This window comes from Aphelocoma coerulescens, chromosome 5 (genome assembly GCF_041296385.1).
Source record: "Aphelocoma coerulescens isolate FSJ_1873_10779 chromosome 5, UR_Acoe_1.0, whole genome shotgun sequence".
NCBI classification, from domain to species: domain Eukaryota; kingdom Metazoa; phylum Chordata; class Aves; order Passeriformes; family Corvidae; genus Aphelocoma; species Aphelocoma coerulescens.
The window spans coordinates 11,921,382-11,933,143 of NC_091019.1; positions in this window are offsets into that span (position 1 = coordinate 11,921,382).

An 11,762-nucleotide genomic window follows, 5' to 3' on the forward strand; every position below is an offset into this window, starting at 1 on the left:
ATTAAAATCCTATACCAAACAAAGTTTCCTTTGAACAAAAATAAGAACAAAAGACTCCATAAAGCCTCTCAAAGATTTTGTTTCTGCCAGCCTGACTTATAGGAAAGGCCTTCAGACACATCAGCCAGGCACAGACAGCAGAGGGAAAGCAGAGCAAAGATTAAGAAGGTCCTGGTGAGTTTGTTTCCAGATCCCAGCAGGAAAACCACAGCACAGTCAGGACATTGCGTGTGCACAGACACAAAACCTTGTACATTTGTTTTTGATCAACTAAGACCAACTAAGTTTACTCTGAGTTTAGACCCTTTGAGCCACACATATAAGACTAAGAAGAAAATAAGCAAAATACAAACAAACAAACAAACAAACTAAACACCCCAGCAAACCCCAAAACTCTAAAAGCCCCCCACTCAAGCTCATCTCATATTTTCACATATGACTATCCTACTAATAAATACATTTTTAAAGGGACAATTAGAGCAAATATTACCAACCTTCATGCCTATATGTGCTGAATTACATATTCCATTTTTTACATTTAATTTTAGTGCAGATCTATAAGGGGAAATTGGTAAACACAATTTATCATACAGAAGCAAAGAGGAAAAGGGATTACAGTTTACTGTCAAATTTGCAACCCTCTGAGCACAAGCACATTAGAATAACTCTATTCCATTATATCCTAAACCCATCTCCTCCTGCCTCCAGCACTGGGTAACCAGGAATGGGAAAAATGTTCAGGCTGTGCTACTTTCTCCAGCACACCGTGCCAGCCTTGCCTGTGTAAGGAGGAAAAGGATAATGACATAACTGGGCTTTCTCTGCACTGACAAAGGACATCTGGGGTTTAAAATGTTGCAGAATATTATCCCCAGGCTTTCACAGTCCCTGGTTTTTGCATTTCACACATCTAACTACCCATACATACACTTGGAGCTGGAACCTGAAGAGATGATAAAACAGAACCTAATTTTTGGATGAAGGTCAATATCTACTTACAGGCTGTGTTTCAGATGCAGATACAAAGGTATTTAAAATGAAGAGCTGATCAGCTTGTCAGGCCATGTTCACCACTGTAAAGTCTAGTACATTAACAAGGGCCAGTGACAGCACAGTAAAGGTGAAATCCCCCCTCCTCAAAAAACCAAAAAAAGCCACATCAGTTTCACCAAACCTGGAGAAAATCCTGCCTTTTCCTTTTGCCTGATTCTCTTTGGTTCCCTTTTAGTTTTAAGACACTGTCACTGAAGTTTAGACATCATGTCACATCATCCAAGGGAACCTGAGAGGAAGACTGAGCATTGGGAAGTTTATGCACTCACTCATGCATCTGTAAAGCATTGGAAAACCGCACACTTATCGAGATGGGCACAGGCAGAGTGGTTAATTTTTACATTTTTTTCTCCTGTGCACTAATCCCATGGAAATCTCCAGCAAATTACAGGCAAGGGCATGGACACACACTAGCAGGCAAAAGGCTGAAACCTCAGAAATAAGGGTAAACCAGCAGGTTCTAAACACAACTGGTCAGCAACCCCTCAGAGTCAGAGGTGTGGGCCAGCTGCAGACTCGTGTCCTGCCTTGCCACGGCTTTGGAGAGAACACAGAGTTTTGCACAGGCTACTTCCAGGGTTTCTGCCTGCTGAACGAGTCAACAGTCTGTCCAGGGCTGCTGCTGACAATTCTCAGCAGTAAAAGTTGCTGTTAAATCTTGAATTAGTTTGAAGTCAGGCTCATTAAATTCGGAAATGAGCTATAAAGATGTTTTCAAAAAGGATGAGCAAGTGAGTAAATTTTTAATTACTTATCAAGGAAGGGTTTTCAGTAGAGGTCATCTTTGCAACTATGCAAAGCAATAAATATAACAGATTTATAGCTGGTTTTGTTTTCATGATGAACACCCAGGATTTGAAGGGAGTACAGAGATCAAAAATGGCTTGCTTTGACCAATATTTATGTAATATTCTGTCTCCCAGCACACAGACAGAAAAAAGCATGAACAAAACATTCTCTCCTTCTTAAAGGAAATAATCTGTGTATTTACATTCAAACAAAAATAATGAGACCTTCTGTTCAAGTCATCCTAAAACTTCCTCACACTCCAATCATACAAAGACACACTTTGATCAAATCCTGGCACTTGTACAGCGAGTTCAACTGCTGGAAGGTTCTGCAGGTCATTCCTTGTAGCTCTGCTTGTTCATTCTCACATTTAATCTGCCTGCATCGATCCAACGAACGCGAATCGATAGCGACAAGGTGATGCACTGAAATCATCATTCAGGCCACTGTGGTTTATGGCACTCCATGCTTTAGGTTCTGGCTTGCCCTAGACCTGGAGTTTACCCTGCGTGCCTTGGACCTGGAGTTTACCCCTCTGCCTGCAGGAGCAGTGGTGCTGGACAGAGCAGATGCCCTCACCACCTGCAGTGAATTTTGGGATGTGGTTTCCTTCCCCCACCACCAGGCAATTCCTCATTTTCTGCCATGGGTAATCCAGAAGTCCTTTCCCTACCAGCCAATTGTATCTGAGATCAGGAGACTTTAATGCACCCTGAAATGTAAATAATGCCCAACACACAAACACCTCTCAAAATCTTGGGTCTGGCTTTATCAAGGGCTTCCACAGCACCACAAATAGCTTTTAACGCATTTTAGTTGGTCAGAGAACATCCTTGCACCCACTAAGCCCTTCACTCAGCCATCATCACAGGACCAGATGGCTCTTGAGCTTCACCACACCACCACCAAACTTGGACTGCCACAACCTGCCAGCACCAGTGCTCTGCACAAGGCAGCAGAATAAATCAGACCCACCATAGAGCAGCACTGGGTGGTTGCAGATGACAGGGTATTTTTGTTTCCAGAACAACAGAAAATGGAGATTTTGAGGCTGAGAGAAAGCATGTCAAAACGAGAACCTTTTGCTTCTGAATAATTCTTTTCACTAAAGTTAGATCAGCTTCAATAACACACAACTGGGGAAAGGATACTCCGAGCAAACCTAGGAAAGATGTGACATGACACCCCAGCAGAGAAAAAGAACTGATCTGTGAGAGTATGAAGCAGGGAACATTTTACATTATTACATGTTATCACATTATACATATTATACATTCTTATTCTACTACACAGCTGTATTCCCTGGTTATGCCAAAGTGCAGTTTAGCCCTGACTTTCAATCCTTCCCTCTTCTGAACGTGCAAAGGATTGGCATCCTTGCTCCGGAGCATGAAATCTGGCTATAAGAGCTCATACTCAGCAGAGAGATTGCAGAACATATCAGTACCAGCAATGTTGTCTGCCACTTTGGTGAAACATCCCCACATCCTCTGAAATGCATTTCCATGACAGACTGGCTTCACAAGGCCAAAACCAGTTTAGTTGATTATTTTCAGTACATATTCCCTCAGCACTCAAAAGATTTCAAAACATGACAACCTCTTACTGAGAAGTATATCCTTTCTGATGAGAATATCCAAGACTCTGAATTTGGAATATTTTCTGCATTACTAAAATCAAAAGCATTGAAAATCAAAAGTTTCAATTAAGTCAATCCTCAGTTTAACATTTCACGTTGTCAGTTTTTATACTCTGAACCCAAAAATGTGACAAAATCAGTGTAAAGAAAATAAGAAACCATTAACTAGCAGAACTTAGCTGTAAATACCTCAACAATATGCAATGCTCCTGTGGTTTGGTAAATGTAATCTATTGATAAACTTCTCCCTTATGAAGCAGCCTGTCTGAAAAAAACAAGTCATGGAGTGATTAATTAAAAAACATATCAATAAATGACTTAAAAGAGATTCTAATTTGAAAACTAAGTACTGATCATATTGCCTCTCACTGTCAGAAAATCTGAAGACACTGTCAGAAATCAAGTACACTTTTGCCCTTTTAAGGGTGAGCTCTGCCATAAAGAAAAGTCATCAGAAGCAATAGTTCTTAATTTTACTTAAGTATATTTATTATAAAGCCTCAAACTTGGAGTATTTAACATTTCATTCTAAATGCTTACAGTACTCTGAGATTAAGTGCAACTTTGAAGACCAGCATCAGCTTTTACTGCTTTTTAAAGTGTCATGAAGCAATAAACTGCGTGATTTAGGTGGGTAAGGGAAGGTCCCAGAAAAACCCATCTGCTTTTGAGTAACACTGGAAGGAATCAACTCCCAGTTTGAATTTCAAATTCTCCAGGTATCTAAACTTGTAGTGTCCCAATATCCCCAGCACTTTTTCCTTTTTTGAGAAAACCAACACAACCATTTCTTGAGGGAGCACATAAACAGGGAGCTGGAGACTACTGAGGCACAGGACTTGCTCAGTCCTGAGGGAAGCCTTGAGCCAAACTCTCTCTCTGTAGGAAATATTTTTCCACTTGTGGTCTTTGGAGCCTGCTTTGCCATGAGGACACAGCACCAGTAGGTGTAGCACAAAGTGCCTTCCCCAGCCCCTTCATCCCTCGCTGCTCTCACTCCTGCAGCAGGTGGTGGAGGGAGGATGAATTATCTCCAGAGGAACCTGCTGCTATTTCACTGCCAAGACTGAGGCTCAAGCCACCGAGCTGCTACATCAAAGATCATTCCACTACCTTCACTTTTAGTCAATTTATGAGGAGTGCACTCTGTGCATTTTTTAACACAGACCAAAGGTACCAAGCTTCAGCAGATGGCACAGAAATATGCACTCCTAGTGCACAGAGCCAGGCTCCTGGGGCTCTGATTCCATGACAATGAGTTAATTTTCATCCCTGCTCTCTTTCAACACAAAGTAGGTGCTCATAGACTGGTCTGCACTCCTGCTACCTTGAAATACTCTTCAGATGTGCCTAACCTTATTCTGATGTGTCTAACCTTATTCTGTAGCATCTCTTCCACCACAATTTAAGTTCTTGCAGAAACCATCTTATAGTCTGTGTTCCAAATCTGGGTTCTGGACTCTGTGCTTGTACAATCAACGACAAAAATTAAGTGTTGTAGCACTTAAATTCAAGGCAACCTGGATTTTTATTTTGCCTCATTTTGCAGTCAGCTACTAACCCATATAATTATTTATGTTTCAATATAAAATTCTTAATTTAAAGTGCAAAAGAAAAGCATCGCAGTTAAAAAGAATATACCTTATCTATGTTTATACCTAATTAGCGTGGATGCATTTTTTCAAAATGCATCCAGGAATCTGGCAATTCAATTTCTGATCCCAAATCCACCAAGATATATAAAGAACTGCACTCCAGTTTTACAGACCACCCTGGATACAGTAGCATTTGTGCAGAGACTATTTATTAAGTTCTGTCTTGGAAGACTTACAACGGGGAAAAGCAAAGTCATGCCAGGATGTGGTTGGTTTGATAAATAATGGAAGGAGATTTCATAATACAGAGCTCTATTATTCCTTCAGAGTAAAGTGCAACGGAGGAGGAAAGCTAATAACACAGCAGCATAAATTTCTCCTAATGGAGAGACAGGCAGATTGGTTCCTGGAGGGGGGCAGGATTAGGGTTTGTACAAGGCCTAACAGCTGTAAGTTACTCCGGGTTTACTCACTGGTGAAGAGCTCAGCACATCCAGGCAGGAGGGGCAGCACTGGAGCTGCTGAGCTCCCAGACACCGGAACGCACCCAGGCTGCTCGGCAGCCCCCTGGCCAGCCCTGCCCTGCTAACAAGTGACGGTACAGCATGCAACCTGGCGTGATTTCATTTGAGAAACAAACAATAAATGAAATTGCATTATTCTTCTATAGGGTTGAAAAGCACTCCAAGGCTTAGCTGCTGTCAGAACACCACGCTGCTAGGCAAGCAGCTGGAAAAAATACGGGAATTTTTGATGAAAATGAAATGCGTTTCAGATCTTTAAAAACTATCCTTCATTCAGTCTGCATTTCTGGTTTTGTAACCCCCCCAGGGTTCAGCCACCTTGTATATTTTGTCAGTTCTAGCTCTCCAACCATCTACCACTGTCACCAGCTTCATTTGTGAGGGGGAACGTGGGGGTGTGATGGAATCATGCAGTAGAGCTGTTTGAACGATTCAGTGTTGTCTGGGTATTCCTCTGCCATCTATCACCCAGAAATTTATACTGCTTTTCAGATCACTCAAAGGAATTAAAGCTCTTCAGGATATAATTTCTTTCCCTGCAATTTCTTTTCCTGGCAAAAGTAAAAAGAAGTTCAATCTGTTTTCACTGAATGTCCAAAAAAGTATTAGACCTCACACTCATGCTCAGACAGCTGAACATAAAGGTGTCTGGCTCTATATATCTTAATTTTCCTCTCCTGAAATCAAGAGCAATCATTGTATGGATACGGTGTAAAAGCATGTTCAAAGTGAGCCTCAGCTGAGGCAGAGATCATTTCCTTTTGATGCAGTACAACACAATCAACATCTGTGGGAAACAAAAGCCTCTCATAAGGGCTTACAGAGCACAAACAAAAGAGCGGCCCGAGGGGCAGATAATCAGTTTACACAGAACTCACTGTAGCCATGTTATCAAGATGGAAAACAGCGGCAGAAATTAGGCTGAAGTGAAATTGCATTTTAGGATTGCTAAGAGTGCGATCAAAGAGGGCACACTGCGCTGAGAACCACTCCCCTCGGCAGGCAGCTGGTGCCACTCGTCACCTCAGCAGGCAAAGGGCTGAGCAGGCACTGCCAGCTCCCGTCCCACAGTTCTGCTGTCACCGAGGGCAGGCAGAGCCCTTGAGCTGTCACCACTCTCAGAATCCCCCAGGAGAATCCGCTAGCAGCTAAAGGGACCTGGAGGATGGAGCACTTTGGAAACCGTCTGCAAACTGTAACTTGAAACACTCCAGCTCCCATCTCCTGCCCCGCCGCCGGCTGCCACCAGCTCGCCTGGATCTGTCACCACCCTGGCCCTGGTGACACGGGGACGGCAGCAGTGGCAGAAGCGGGGATGGGCAGAGCTGAGGCACGGCAGGGAAGGCACTGGAAGAGCTGGAGCAGCAGCGGGTCATGGGAGAGCAGCGGGAAGGTGAGCCCTGAGTGGGAAGGGCTCTTCCATCCACATCAGCCAAAATCTGAGGTGAGGAGCACTGACAGGCTGGCCCGGTGTTCTGACTTCACAGAAATGCAGCTCTTCAGCCAAAAAGTGGAAAAGTAACTTAGAATAAAAAATATCCGTTTTCTCCAAATAGAAAGCTCTGTTCCATCTGAAATGTAGAATTTATTTCTGAAATTACATTTCATTTAATCAATGCCTCTTTTCACCTTTAAAGCTTAATTTTGGGAGCTCTAAAAATAGAGCACAACTCAAAAGGGAAAAAATTTGCATCTTTGACCCTCATTTGTGAAGAATTTTGGTTCAATAACGATGGCTTTTCATTAATGACTTCAGCATACCTTGTTTAGTTAACTATTTATCCAAAATAGCTTCTCTGGGTCTAACCATGGTCCCAAGGCATATCCACTTCTGTGCTACGTAAAGCTCTAAAGTACCATCCTCTGCCTGTCCCACTAGCATCACATCACAAAAACACAACACTTTCTACTATATTTTCGGTACTCTGCCATTTTTTTTAACCATACTGTGTCATAACATGAAGCATCTATTATTGCACCAGTCATAAAAGACCTCAGAGACTTGTAATAGATCGAATGCTACTAGCCCAGTCTGACATCAGAGGACTGAGGTCTAAAATGTTTCCTCAGAGGAACAAATGTCTGTAAATAACTGTATTGTGTTAAAAGGTCTGAGAGCAGCCACTTTACGACCTGCCCAGTGCCTGCTTTGAATGTGCTTCCCTGTAGAGACTCCAGCAGCATTTTATAAATTTAACAGTTACTATGGAAAGAGATTTTTATCCCACAGTAACTACTGTCTGGAGGCAATTTCTTGGAATCTATTTAATTAAAGAAAAAAAAAAAAAAAAGCCTTAGGAGAAATCACCCCATTATATTTCAAAAACAATTATTTCTGTCATAATTCTGCTGATACTTTATGGGTATTGCCTTGTACTTTTTGCTTAATATAGGACTCAGACTCCCTCTGCATTCAGGAGGTGCCATGGGCCAGCAGGTGTCATTCTGGGCAAGGACTGACCAACCACAGGTTGCCATTTCACCACGACGGCACCCTCACTCTCCACACTCCGTATTCTCTATTGCCATCACCAAAGTAATGAAGCATCTGAGGTGAAAGACAGTAAAATATTCAGTATCACCACTATGAATTCTTCTGTTCCAGCTGCTTTGCTTCTCACTTCAAATTACAATCCTCTGCATAGCCACAATATCCTAAGCAATTGCATCAGAAGTGATTAAGATATTACACAAAAATGAAGGATTATCAAACTGAGGGAATCCTGGCTGGAGTACAGAGATGAACAGATGAGTAACTCTGATCCTGCATGGAAAATAAAGAAGTAAAATACATGTTCAACGGAATAAACTACCAGCTGTGACACAAATTAGAATTCCTCTCTTGACTTTCCTGGAGCTATGCTGATTTACATCAGGCAAAGATCTGTTCCATGGTTTAGCCTTGTCATGTATCATCAGTAGCTTCTTTGCACATTATTAACTGTGTGCTGGAGGCCAATGCTCTCCTGGGGTGCATCAGAAAGAGCATTCCCAGCAGGAGTGATCCTGCTCCTCTGCTCAGCCCTGTGAAGCACATCTGGAGTGCTGTGCCCAGCTCTGGGCTCCTTGGGACAAGAGAGACATGGAGCTCCTGGAGCGGGTCCAGTGGAGGGTAACAAAGATGATAAAGGGACTGGAGCATCTCCTATGAGGATGGACTGAGGGAGCTGGGCCTGTTCAGCCTCCAGGAGAGATGTCTGAGAGGGGACCCTGTCAATGTCTGTCAGAGTCTGCAGGGAGGGGTCAGAGGATGGAGCAGGCTCTGCTGGGTCGTGCCCAGCAATAGCACATGAGGCAATAGACAGAAACTGATCCACAGGAAGTTCCACGTAAACCTGAGGAAGAACTTCTTCACTGTGCAGTGACTGAGCACTGGGACACATTGCCCAGGGAGGCTGTGGAATCACCTCCCTGAGACATTCCAGAACCATCCGGACACAATCCTATGCCATGTGCTCTGAGGGGCCCTGCTTGAGCAGGGAGGCTGGACCAGGTGTCCCACTGTGGTCCTTTCCATCCTGACCACCCTGTGATCATTTTCTGTGTTGTTTCAGTTGTCTCCTCACTGCATCATCAGCAACACTCTTCAACATCCAGTCAGCCTCCTCCCTGATGTCCTCCATTTCAGCCTTATACTACAGTGACTGTCACATAAAACAGTTCTTCTTGAAAAACGAAACACTTCTAAAACAGAAGTTATTTAGAGCTATACCAGTTATTCACCGAGGATCTGACATATTTGCTTTAAATATCTGTTCTCCCTCTTTGTCTTGGAGTGAATTTATGATGTGTATCCCCTATCGCTGCCCTACGCCCAGAAATTAATTTTTGTGCCTTTCTATGCCTTTAAACTGAGCCTGAGAGGGGGGAGGAAAAACTGAGCAAAACTTTTGCAAAGCAGTTTGCAGCTTGTTCAAGGCCACACAGAGATAGAGTGAGAGGGAAGGGAAGCACCTGGCTTGGTCTTCTTTCCAGCCAGCTTTTCGGCAGTTTTTTTCCCTCAGCTCCTTTTCCTCTGGAGTTGAACTTTTGTTTTTCCCTGGGACTTCTTTTTTTTTCTTTTTCTCTCTGCTGGACAGTTTCAATATCAGAATACATTGGGAGGACTTTCCACTGAGGCCTTGGCCCTGGAGGTGGGCATACGACCCCGTCCCAGCTCCAAGGAGAGCAAGAGAGATCTACAGAAGGACTCTGAATTTCCCCCCAGGTTTCTCTCAGCAGAGCAGGAGGTTTTATTATTTAGCATTTTTTTCCTTTTCCCGTGTGTTTGTTAAATAAATAGTTTTTATCTCTTTCACTTTCCTTCAAGGAAAATTTATTTTTTCCCGAACCTGGTGGGGGAGGGGTGGTTATAGCGTGCCTTCTCTCAGAGGATATATTTCCAAATTTGGCCAAACTGGAACCGTTCTGGGGTTTATCACATTTAGTAAGCAATTAATTTTCAAAATTCTTAGACTCCAGTTCCAGCCCTTTTACCTTCCTGTGCCTACCAGTTCATGCTTCCATATAGTGAGGCTGTGTGTTTTCCCACTGAAAATGCTCTGAACAGCAAATGACAGCCTTTCATCTCTCTCACATGGCCATCAGACTGCCGTTTGCTAGTCAAAAAATGACTGCACGTCTCATTTACCACACACATTGAACCTGTGCCTTTGTATTTTTCTCTCCAGGTTGACTGGAGAAACCACAAGGCAAAGACAAAAGACACAGATGCCTGTACACAAGCAGTGTTTAGCCAAGACGCAAACTAGTGGCCCTCAGGTTTACGAAGGCAATTCTCCACAATCCAGCAACCATGAAGGCTCCACACGAAAGCTTTAGACAAATTTCTTATACCAAAGTCCAAGATCTCAATACCAAGTCAATACCCTCCAGGAAGTGCCTATTCTGTATTTTAAAACAGAGATGTTCATGTTAAAACCATGCACTCCCTGCAAAAAGAAAACTCTTAGGTGAAAAGATAATGACTGAAGTAAAAATCTGTCCTAGTTGATGTTTGCCAACAGAAAATGACAGTAGGAGGGTATTTCTTGTGCATGCACAGCATGATGGCTTGCAATGTCACTTGAACACAGACATCAGCTGGGTAAACAAGTCCAATTCTCTACCCTCTCAGGCAATCACATTCTATAAACCAGTTCATACAGCCTCCATCATGCTTTTTCCCCCACTAACAATCCCTAGATAGTAGTTTGCCTTGTGTAATATGTAAACTTGAGTATCAAAAACTATCAAACCTTTGACAATTTATGCTTTAGTAAGTCGCCTACCAGTACTTGTGATGCTGCCATACACGTGTTGCACTACATCACACCAAGAGAGAGGCTGTAAGGTAATAAACTGAAAGGATTTACTTAAATCTTTGGGACCAATGTCACTCTTTTTAATTAATATCATTGACATTTTAATTTCCTAAGTAGCTACCTGTATACACAAACTTCTCAGGAGATCATGTTTCTGAAAGTCAGCTTGCACATGCTAGGAGGACAAGGAGCTACCTTGCCATTTTACACATATTTACCGTGAATGGCACAAAATAATTTGGGTCATCTACCAGCTAGAATTACTCCATGTAGACTGTTGAAAACATGCTTCCTATGCTGCACATTTAAGACTAAATTGCTGCCAGAATCATACAAGTGAAAGAAACTGCCCTGCTCCCTTGTATGAATCCCTGTATAGAAGGTGTGTGAGAGGATGAGAAGGAATCCTAAAGGGCATCACTTGTGTGCAGTTAGAGTGGACTCACTTTCTGTAGATTCAAAAAAGTATGAGATGATGCTTGGATTGTTTTTCCCCTGCTTTCCAGCACGCTGGCATATGCTGAGCTTTATTGCTTCTGAAAGCACCCTTGCAGCCATTCCATGAGACTTTACCATCTCCCGGTGACGCAGCCCTCACTGCACATCAGCTGCTGTTGGAATCTCTCATGCGTACTTGGGCCTGGCTTGAGCAATGTTAAATATGGCTAAAATAATGTTGTGCTGATGGCAACGTTATTCACATTACAACTGTGCCCAGAGACCCTGCCAGGCTGAACTAGACACTCCTGCCTGGCCCTCAGAGCACTCCACACTAATTTACCATGCAGAAGAAACAGAAGAGAAAAAAATGAAGTTACAAAGTCTTGCTTAAAGCTCAAAACACATCTTTTGAATTATA